We start from the raw sequence: 12,224 nt of genomic DNA, 5'->3' as shown, positions 1-12,224 counted from the left end.
TCGAAGGTGGAAGCTGAGACGTTTTGTCTTGATTTGGCGGGCTCCAGCTCAACAAGATCGGGGACTGGGACTGCCCGACCGGTAGTTCAGTGATTACTCCTCCTTCGTCGTGGGCTTTGCAGCACCCAGACAAGTCAAGTGTGTACTCTCTATTTGCTGATACACTGCAGCAGGGACCGTTGCCAACGCCAGTCGTCAGGGCCTCATTTGATGACGTATTTAGTTGAGGGTTTTTTAATGCTTGTGGGGACAGGGTTGTTGATCTGTCATGCTTGGGCCTCAATGCTGCCCTATCAGCTGACGCTAGCTTGAGCAAATCTGCCCTCCGAAGAGTGATTATTATTGGTGATAAGGGAGGCCCTGGTGCCTGCCCCGCGGTGGATCTCGGGCTGTGTAAGGAGATTTGGTGGATGATGAGCAGCTCAGAGGCCTGTAAGGTGCTGCCGGACATGTAACCAAATGTAGCAAGAAAGATCTTTTGTCTCTGTTCCCTGAGAGCCCAGTGGCGGCTGTGGTAGCACCGGGGCGGGGGTTCAAATTAGCTGTGGTGTAACACTTCCCCTCTTCCCCTGTTTGCGATAATACAGTATTCAATGACACTGACAGTGCTGGGGGGATCACAAATAAGCCTGGGAGTGTTGGTGTGGCTCCGGTGGCTCCAAAAGAGTCCGCGGGGGCCCCCTCCAAAAGCACTGACCCGGGGTGGAGCTCCCCCACTCCCGGGGGGTAGAAGAGTTTTGCCTTCCGTCTTCGAGCAGATCTATGAGGGCGAGGCTTTGCCTGTATCTGGGCCTGTAATAAGGAAGAGTTTCTGGTCCTCATTATATCTCCTGAAATTTCTTGCTGTTTATTTATTTATTTTTTTATCCTGCTGCGTTTGCGTTGGATACTTTTGGGATAGTAGGGCGGTAAGGAAGAGGGCAACGATCCCGCGCTCCTCTAAGAGAGATCCCAAAGGTGGGCCAGCTCTCTGCTTTCCCTCAGATCGTGGTCCACACACGCTCTAATTCCCCTATAGTTCAAGGCTGTTCTCAATAAGTGTGAGGCCCGGGTGGACAAACTGAGCAGTGTCGGTGGCGGCGTTGTTATCACAGCGCTCAAAGCTCAACACAGCGCTCACGCCTGCCAACCGTACTTTAGCTCTAACGTTTAATGGCAAGGATGATTTTGTGAAGGGCCGAACACCAAAGGAGCCCTCCCCTGCTAGCAGGCGTTGTTGTCACAGCGCTTGGTGCAGCGCTCACACCTGCAAGCCACCGTGGTCATCACACCTTAATCCTTGGACATGTCCCTGTGCCGTTTCTTCTTTCTTTTGTTTTGTTTTCAAGGAGGAATTTTTACAGGGTTTGGAGGAAGTCTCTGAGTAATTTGTATGCCCAGATGGCCGCTAGTCCTGGCTCCGTGCCTGAAACACGCAGATACACCCCCCGGAGCTCTCACCTTCCACTTGCCCACTTGCCCACGGACCGCTGCTCCCCTGCTCTCCCTTCAGCCCCCCTGCTTCCCCTGCTCACTGTGTAACTGTCTCAGTGCAGCCGTGTCGATGAGAGGTCGGGGCCAGGCCAGGCTGCAAGACCGGCCGCAGTTCGGGTCAGCAACGGGAGAGCAGCAGGAGAGCGAGCGGACGTGGCGGAGGTGGCGGCTGTTTTTGAGCTCCTCGCCCTCGCCCTCGCACTCACACTCACACTCGCGCCTGTATTCAGTACGGCTCGGTCCGATCGAAGCTGCGTGATTCTTAGGTTCTTTCACGGGCCTGCGGGTGTGATTACGGAGCGAGCCGCAGCCTCCTTGCAACTGTGAAGATGGCATTCTGGCGTCCTCAAACAACTTACTGATTAGCCAGTAGAGTACTCCAGTTGAGTAGAGTGCAAATCGCAAAACAATCCGAGAGTTTGCGGGAAAATCCGTGAATTCGCGGATTTGTTTGTGTTTTCGCATGAATTTTGCGGACCACAGTTCCACAAAATTCGCCCATACTTAGCACCGACACCATCAGACAGAAATCTAAAATAGAAGAAGCGTGGAAACACAATTTCCGGACCTCTTAGTCAATCTCTTTATGGAAGAATTTATGGATTAAATCATGCAAATCTTCCGGGGCAGCAAACATAACGCAAACACTGTTTTTTGCATACAATAGACTTTTATTATCACCGCACGTTTTAAGCAAAAGTTTCTCAACTATATCAGATGTATGCTGGAGATAATTATCTCCAAACGCCGATTTATAACACATGTTGTTTTCTTGTGAATTAGTATGTAACTTTTGGAAACAAGTATGGACTCAAATCAACTTAATTTTTTATACTAAGTTTCCCTATTCCTTCACCAATGTCTTCTTAGGAAGCCTGTCACCTGTTTGGGAAAACATGAAGTTTAATGTTAAAATTATTGATCTGTTATTAGCTGTCGCTTTTCAACAAATTACTATAATCTGGAAAGATTTTGCAAAAATGTCCTATAGAGCCTGGTGGTATAATGTCTGCCATAACCATAGGTCAGATACTGCTTTTGTTTACCCTATAAATTTGGCAACGGAGTGATTGGATTTATGGTCACCTGTTACAACATTCCTTGATGTAAGTGCTAAAAGGTTCTCTCAGCCACAACCATCACAACAAGAAGTTCCCAAACCTCCCTGATCCCCTAATTATTCCTACTTTCTTTCATATTATATTGGTATTCAGTTTCAGTTGTATTATTTGTATCTAATATATTGTCATTTGTAAGTCTGATTTGTATACTCACAAATGTGTTTATCCTGGATATTTTGATGTGAAGCTACTACTATGTACTTTTCATTGACACCTTTATATTTATCAATAAAAATTTCTTGAACTAAAAGAATGTGGAGGCATGCAGATGCCACATGGAGGCTCAGATCGGTTTGGGCTAGAAGGTCCAAGAGGACCTGTAGATGTGCCAAAGGCAAGCATCAGTAGCTCGCCAATCGCTAAGATGTGTGTGATGCATGGTTGAGGAAATGAATCCAATTGATCCCCCTGCCCATCACTCACTCACACATCAGTGTGTCACCTACAAAGCGTTAAGTGGGTTGGTTCCTGCCATGTTTCAGGAGCAGCCGTAAATCAAAACTTTGAAATGGTTCTTAATCTTCTCCTAAAGTAATGTTCTTTCTAGGCTAAAGCAATGCCCAAATTCCCAACGACTGTAGAAAGCCTTAAGGCATTCCATAACAGTTATGCAGTCTCGGTTTATATTATAATTGAACTTCATTTGCATTTCATAAAAGTATATTGTTTTTTTCCCTTTTCCTTTGTTGTTTTTCTGTAGTGTTTTATTCAACATATCACTCTCTTATGTGAACAGTAACCAAGACATCTGAGTGACTTCCAGCTGTGTGTGAGTATTCATGACAGGACACGAGTGAGTGCTCTGGAGATGAGTCTGAAGGCAGTGAGACTTTCTTACAGTGCCTGACAGTGTGTCATAAAGGTTTTCAGACTTCATGAGGATGCAATCTGGGCTACTAAAAGGCCTGCTCTTGCTGTCCATCCTAATCCTGGTTCGCTGATGTTAGGTATGGCCTTATGCTAGTATGCTCTCCTGTGCTATTATGCCCAACATTGCTCTGAGGAGAAACTGGATTAGAGTAAATAACATAGTCCAGACTATCCCTACACTGACTGCCTTTTTTTTTCAAAATAACTCAGCACTAAAGCTCCTAATCCTGTTGATTGCCACAGTCCAGTCGTGACAGCCCACCCTATGCTTTTCAGTTGGGTACACCTTGCTGCTTGTTGGGAAATCTCAGCCTCCCACCCCCCGAACTTGATTGACTAAGCTACACCCCTGTAAGTAGGTAGCCATCAATATATTTCTACCCATCACAGAGAGAAGTTCATAGTGTGAAGGAAGAATTCCAACCAACCTTCCAGCCAGCCCATCTTATAAAGAAAGGGTATTGAAAGTTTAACCAGGGAATTAAAAAAGACAAGGCAATGTAGGCAGCATACCTGATCTTTCCAAGTACCACAATTTAAGCCACAACGTTGTCCAATATTTTTTTAAAACCTGGATTATTTCACATATAGAATAACTTACCTTTTCAAATAAATTCAATGTGTCACAATACGCAGCACCTAAAAAGTAAGTATTCATATGAATTAAACCTTACAATTGACAATTTTAAGACAATAATGAAATTTGTTGTATAAAAATAACTTTGTTACCTGAATGAATGTTAAATATGTACTGAGCACAAGAAAACACAGAAAAAATTAACCAGCTAACCACTTAAGAGTTATGGGGCTCATCCACAGTTTTCTAGGACACTGGTTTAAGATGGAGGTATCATCTTCCTCTGCATCTTAGTTTAGAATGAGTGTAGAGCCTCTATTATGTTTGTCTATGTATTGGGTGAGTTACATGGCCCTCAATGCAGCATGCTGTAGATGGAGAGGCAGCTGCTTCAGGCTGCTTATTAAGCGTGCAGAGTTTTCTCATCTACCGCTCGGTGTTACCAGCCATGAGTCCAGACCCCTCCCATCCCCACTGGAACCTCAAAGCAGTGGGCAAACAAGGTGAGGGTCAAGGAAGTCCAAGATCTTCATGGTGAGATTGAATTGCACCATCATTTTGGAAATAAGCAATTCAAAACTGGGAAATACTTGTTAGTCCAAAAAGAAGAGAGGAGTTTGAGTAAGGTTATAAGGATGTGGCATTCCTGTTAAGCAGGTGGGATGAAAGGGCAAATGAAAAGCAGACCTGCCAACTTACAAAAATATTTCACTGTGTGGGTTGGGGCCATGAGCTGAGAGCTACCTAAGTGGTAAAATGCCCCCTCCCCTCTGCCCCCACTGATCTCCCTAGCATAATAAAAAGAAAGGCAACAGCTGGCTACACTCGCTGTCAATGTCTTGGTGTATTTTCACACCCCTTAACCCCTTCGATGCTCATGACGAGCTGGGCTCGTCATGGCGTAGCCTCCTCGCACGCTCATGACGAGCCCAGCTCGTCACGTAACATGCGTTTCCGCAAAACCCAGCGTACGGGCGGAATTCCGCCCGCACGCATGCGGTTAATGGATATTGGCAGCACAGAGTTTCCAAAAACATGCTGGAAATCCACTCAGTATAGTAGTTTTCTGTTTACTACTGTTGTTCCAGATGCTTTATTTATTATGCATGTCTTTACTGGATGGTGGCAGCACAGCATTCATGCAGAGGGATCTACTAACATGCTGCTCCCTCTGCCCAAAAGCAATTCTGCTTCGCTTCATGGAAGTTAGAGCATTTTTCCTGCTCTCGCTTCCATGAAGTGAAGCAGAGTTTGCTATGACTTGGCGGGGCAGTGCTCCCGCCAAGCCATAGCAAACTGCAATGTCCAAGGGGTGCGCACCCCAGGACATTGCTGTAGCCAACCCTGTGGCCTGGCGGTCCCCAGGGCCATGAAGGGCTCCTGGAGGAGGGACACACAGCCTCCCTCCCATCTACATTATAGACCCAGGGACATGGTGGTCCCTGGGGGATGTACGTTGTTACAATGCATGCTTTTACCACGCATGCTGTAACAACGCAAGTTTTAAAACGCATTCCATTACAACGCACTGGAGGGTGCTGGATAGTGAATAGTTTAATTTACTATTCCAACACCAGTCCCCGTGGACACTAGGGAAGGTGTTGGATAGTAAATTAAAACTATTCCCTATCCTAGAGCGCCCCCCAGTGTAATGCGTTGTAATGGTTTTCGTTTTAAAGTCTGCGTTGTAATAGCACTGCGTGCTAAAAGTTGCGTTATAAAGGTTGTTCCCCTCCCTGGGGCAGGGGGTCCACAAAGAACCCCCGCCATTACTTAATTTGTGCCCCGGGGAGGTGGCGGTCCCTGGTGCTGTGGGTGGGTTGCATGCCCTCCACATTATAATACATTCACCCCGGGGAAGAGCGGTCCCTGGGGCTCCATGGGAGGCTGAAGCCCCCCCACACATCTTTTGAATTTAGCCCGGGGAGATGTTGGTCCCCGGGGCAGCGAGGGCCCGCGTGCCCCCTCATTTAATATACGAAGGCCCGGGGAGGTGGCGGTCCCCAGGGCCGGGGGGGCTCACGCAGACCCCCTCATCTATTTTAATCACTTCCCCCGGACCTGTCCCACCGAGGGGCTTCAAGAAAATGAAACACGGAGCACATAATTCATTGAAAAAATACTATCGGGCAGATTCACTGATTCAACGTCAATCCTGCCGTTTAAAAAAATGCCTTTTCTAGCCGTGGGGGATCCTGTGGGACCCCCTTGAGCAGGTCTAGGTGTTCAGGGTGCTTCTACTCTGACTCCTTTTCTTGATATGTAATGTTTTTTAACCTTTTTTCTTGTGACTCAGTTTAATGGAGTCACAAGAAGGCTGCCAACACTTCCTGTTTTGATCAGATTGCAGACTTGAGATCGGGGTGGTTCGCAGATTTCTCAGGAACTACTGAATGGATTTACACCCTTTAACAAAAAGAGTGCACTCTGGACCAAGAGCTAACTTTCTGCCAAATTTGGTGTAATTCTGTTCAGCAGTTTGGGCTGTAGCTGCATCAACAGTTTCCCATGGAAATTAACATGGAAAAAATTATTTTGACCCCCCCCCTTTTTCTCAGCTTCTGCTTGAGAATCACCCCGCAACATTCAACACAGCAGCTGACCTGACCGCTCTATTAGTTTTGAAAAATTTGCAAAGATTTGTCAAACAACCCTAAAGATATTGGGAAATCAAAAAACACTTTTCCTATGGAAACCTGGCCCTAACTATAATTACCTACTGGCTACTGCCTGTAGGTAAGATATATATATATGCATTTATAAAAATAGATGGGACCCTGGTCTTGTGAGACCGAAACACGTCATGGCGGTCATGGTGTTTGTTACGGTAAAATAGACACGGATTAAAGCACGGAATTTGTGGTTCACTCTCCGTTTTTTTCCTGCGGAAGGAAAGTGGCTGTACATGGAGGATTTGGCGATATATATATATATATATCCACATAATCCTGTGCTTAATTCCCATACGCTTCTTCATGTACAAGAACAGACACCGATGCCGTGGCCTCAATAAACAAGTGTTTATTTTGCAACAAAAAGTCGGGACTTTTTGTTGCAAAATAAACATTTGCCTATTGAGGCCACAGCACCGGTGTCTTTTCTTGTACATGAAGAAGTGTATGGGATGTAAGCACAGGATTTTGTGGATATTTTGAGGGTTGGCTACCCTGCTATGTTGCCCGCCGTAGTGAGTGGCTTGGGCAGAAGGCAAACATTTTTGTATATATATATATATATATATATATATATATATATATATATATATATATATATATATATATATATATATATATATATATATATATATATATTCACTGAAAAAACCATAGGTTTCAAGCCTTTTATAGTTAGGAATTAGCTTTCAAAAAACCTTTGAAATTCACTCAAAAAACTATTAGTTTTAGGGGTGTTATAGTTAGCTGGACATTTCACTCATACAAAACCATTGAAATTGCTCCTATATAGTTAGTTGTACTAACTATATTTCGCGCACCCGCAATCCACTGCTGATGATGTTACATATTAGATCATTCATGACATGGTCAGTGACATCACTGATGACATCTCAAATGACATCACTGATGGCATCACTGATGACATCATCCAGTGAATGTGGTTTGCTTCATTATTTAAATATGCATTATATATATAACAATTTGCATTGAAGAATGAGTGGATATATATAAATAAATATTTGGATGGAGGATTTAGTAGCAGTGTAATTGACTGTTTAATTGACCAATTTATACTGTCTCACTAAATATAGTGGATAGTGACTAAACTGTGTGAATATCTGTATCACTTTGTCAGTTGTTGTGTAAACTGATTCTACAGTTGGTTACTAGCTATGTGAAAGTCTATATTAGTTATTGATTAGTTAACTGAGTATTTGTATGGGAGTGTTAAAGTGTGTGTGGTTCGGTGGGGGGTGTGTGACTGTCCAAAGATGTGTGAATAGTTGATTCAGTAGATATATGAAGTTACAACTACATGTTCTAACAGTTTGGGTGAGTGAATCTCTTTATGGGTGTGGTGATGACCAAATATATTTTTCAATGGTACATATCCAACAAACTAGAAAAATAAAAGGCAGTGTATGTGTCAGTTGTTGTATATAAATAAGTATACATAAGACTCAATGATTGTGTGAGTGACTGTATGGATAACTGTATACTTGTAATAATGATTTTATAATTCACTAAGTATGGCTTACTATCTAAATAAATAGATGAAGTGGTGTTTGTATAAGTGTTTTGCTAAGTAAATATGTAAGTATGATCCATTGTTTGCATAAGTGAGTAGGATGACTTCATATGTGAATAGGATGTGTGCTGTTGTTTAATGTTGATATAGGTGTATAAGTATTTTTGAAAGTGTTCTATTGTTCATTGACAGAATGTATGAGTGAATCTACAGGTAAGTGATTAGATGTGTGTATACATCTATGAATCACTGAGTGGATTTTTAGATACTTGTATTGCTGTGACAATGGATTCAAATATGATACTCTGTATTTTACAAAGAGCGATGAAAAATTGTAATAGTGTATGAAAAGGTGTATGTGATTGTCACGTGGATGATGTCATCAGTGATGTCATTTGAGATGTCATCAGTAATGTCACTGACCCTGTCATGAATGATCTAATATGTGACATCATCAGCAGTGGATTGCGGGTGCGCGAAATATAGTTAGTACAACTAACTATATAGGAGCAATTTCAATGGTTTTGTATGAGTGAAATGTCCAGCTAACTATAACACCCCTAAAACTTATAGTTTTTTGAGTGAATTTCAAAGGTTTTTTAAAAGCTAATTCCTAACTATATAAGGCTTGAAACCTATGGTTTTTTCAGTGAATTTCAAAGGTTTTTTAAATGCTAATTCCTAACTATACAAGGCCTGAAACCTATGGGTTTTTCAGTGAATTTGCAAGGTTTTTTAAATGCTAATTCCTAACTATATAAGGCCTGAAACCTATGGTTTTTTCAGTGAATTTGCAAGGTTTTTTGAAAGCTAATTCCTAACTATATAAGGCCTGAAACCTATATTTTTTTCAGTGAATTTGCAAGGTTTTTTAAATGCTAATTCCTAACTATTTAAGGCCTGAAACCTATGGTTTTTTCATTGAATTTCGAAGGTTTTTTAAATGACAATTTTTAAATGTATTAATTGTTATTTTTTTTTATACTGATTTACTACATTTTTGCAGGCAGGTGTTCAGAGGGCACGCCCCCTTTTTACAACGTTCTGGAGCGCAACCCCTGGCGTGTTTGCAGAGGAGGAACTAATTCCCCTTGCATACTGGGGATCTCTGGGGGGCAACTAGCCCAACAGGAACCTCCAGTATAAGCCAGGGAGCTGCATTACAGAGAGGTGTAATGAGGCCACACCCTTTTTTACACCTCTCTGCAACGCAGCCCCCGGGCATGTTTGCAGAGGGGGAACTAATTCCCCTTGCATACTGCGGGTCCCTGGATGCCAACTAGCCCACCTGGAACCTGCAGTATGCGCCAGGGGGCTGCATTGCAGAGAGGTGTAATGAGGCCACACCCTTTTTTACACCTCTCTGCAGCGCAACCCCTGGTGTGTTTGCAGAAGAGGAACTAATTCCCCTTGCATACTGGGGGTCCCTGGGGGCCAAGTAGCCCAATAGGAGCCTCCAGTATGCGCCAAGGGGCTGCGTTGCTTTGCCCCGAGGGCGGCGGTCCCCGGGGCAGTGTGGGGGGGATTAAGGACCCCCCACACTTCTTTATCACTATGCCGCCGCAATTTGGTCCGCCCGGGGGGTAATTTTTAAAAAAACAGACCAGGTTTTTTTATTTTTAAATTTGGGACTTTTTTGTCCTTGTGGGACCACCTGGGCAGGCCTAGGGGGTCAGGGTGTATCTACCCTGCCCCCTTTTTGTGTTCTTCACGTTTGTTTTTCTGCTTTCTTGTGCCTCGGTCTATCTGCACGCACACATATACACATATATATATATATATATGCAAATATATGCATTTATATATATGTATGTGTATATATATAGACATACATATATAAACATATATAATCTGCATATCTATATAAATACAATTATAAATGCATGCATACATATACATATATGCATACATATGCATGTTATTTACATGAAAGTTTGAAAAATACTATTAAAAGCAAAGCTAAAAAGCCACCTCATTACAAACAGAATGGCTTTAACTTAAACGAGGGCAAGATCTATTGCATTTTCAATGCTTGTTTACTTTGGCTCCATAAAGAAGGCATTCAGATGTGTCACACATTTGCCATAAATTCTTAATGTTAGCACTCTAGTTGCTCATTATATCACTGTAGTAAAGCTATTGCTCACCAGGGAAGTCTGCTGCTGGTATTCAAAGTGCATGTTTCAGTCTGCATGTCAGAATTTTTTTAATGAAATAGAAGAGGATTTGATAAGTCACTCAAAATGTGCCCTAATTTTTCTTTCTGAAGCACAAATCATACTTTCTATGGCAAAATGAACACCCTCATTTTGTTCCTTTTTAAATTAAATGTTTTCAGACTTACCACTTCATTCCAATCAAGATGGCTTCTGGTGTGCCATACTTTTGTTATAAGTAAGACTGTTAGCGCTCTATTTGTTCTTTAGAACACTCTGGGACATTCTGTCATTGGGCTATACTTGGGCTACATCTGGGTGATATTTGGGCTACATTTGGGCGCTTTTGTCTCTGTAGGCCATCTTGGGAGACTGCATGTCAGAATTTTTTAAGGAAATAGAAGAGGATTTGAGAAGTCACTCAAAATGTGCCCTAATTGTTCTTTCTGCAGCACTAATCATACTGTCTTTGGCAAAATATACCCCCTCATTTTGTTCCTTTTTAAATTAAATGTTTCAAGAGTTACCACTTCATTCCACTCAAGATGGCTTCTGGTGTGCCATACTTTTGTCATGACTAAGACGGTTAGCGCTCTAGTTGTTCTTTAGAACACTCTGGGACATTCTGTCATTGGGCTATACTTGGGCTACATCTGGGTGCTATTTGGGCTGCATTTGGGCTCTTTTGTCTCTGGTGGCCATCTTGGGAGACTGCATGTCAGAATTTTTTAAGGAAATAGAAGATGATTTGAGAAGTCACTCAAAATGTGCCCTAATTTTTCTTTCTAAAGCATTAATCATACTTTCTATTGCAAAATGAACCCCCTCATTTTGTTCCTTTTTAAATTAAATGTTTTCAGACTTACCACTTCATTCCAATCAAGATGGCTTCTGGTGTGCCATACTTTTGTAATAAGTAGGACTGTTAGCGCTCTAGTGTTGACGCTGAGAGGAGGCGAGGGTGTCATAGCGGCCATCTTGGGTGTGGGGTCGCACTCACGCGCTCTAGCTGCCTTAAAAGGGGCTCAGGTAGCGATTGACAAAATTTCATTTCATTTCACCCTCTGAGGCGGAAGCCGGAGGTCCTACTGCAATTTCCTCTATCTGCTTTGCCAACAGAATTAATTGTTGAGGTAAAATAGCATTTTAGAACTGGTCCTCGGGTGACCTTTGCTTTTATTCGGCGCTTGATTTTAATAAGCGTTTTTGCACATTTCCGACTTCACCTTCCTCCCTCTACCACCTGGGCCGCTCTCAGCTGAGTGTTGATGCTGAGAGCTGGTCCCGGGGAGGCGAGGGTGTCATAGCGGCCATCCTGGGTGTGGGGTCGCACTCACGCGCTCTAGCTGCCTTAAAAGGGGCTCAGGTAGCAATTGACAAAATTTCATTTCATTTCACCCTCTGAGGCGGAAGCCGGAGGTCCTACTGCACTTTCCTCTATCTGCTTTGCCAACAGAATTAATTGTTGAGGTAAAATAGCATTTTAGAACTGGTCCTCGGGTGACCTTTGCTTTTATTCGGCGCTTGATTTTAATAAGCGTTTTTGCACATTTCCGACTTCACCTTCCTCCCTCTACCACCTGGGCCGCTCTCAGCTGAGTGTTGATGCTGAGAGCTGGTCCCGGGGAGGCGAGGGTGTCATAGCGGCCATCCTGGGTGTGGGGTCGCACTCACGCGCTCTAGCTGCCTTAAAAGGGGCTCAGGTAGCAATTGACAAAATTTCATTTAATTTCACCCTCTGAGGCGGAAGCCGGAGGTCCTACTGCACTTTCCTCTATCTGCTTTGCCAACAGAATTAATTGTTGAGGTAAAATAGCATTTTAG

Source organism: Lissotriton helveticus, chromosome 3_1 (assembly GCF_964261635.1).
Source record: "Lissotriton helveticus chromosome 3_1, aLisHel1.1, whole genome shotgun sequence".
NCBI lineage: Eukaryota > Metazoa > Chordata > Amphibia > Caudata > Salamandridae > Lissotriton > Lissotriton helveticus.
This window is presented reverse-complemented; position numbering follows the sequence as displayed.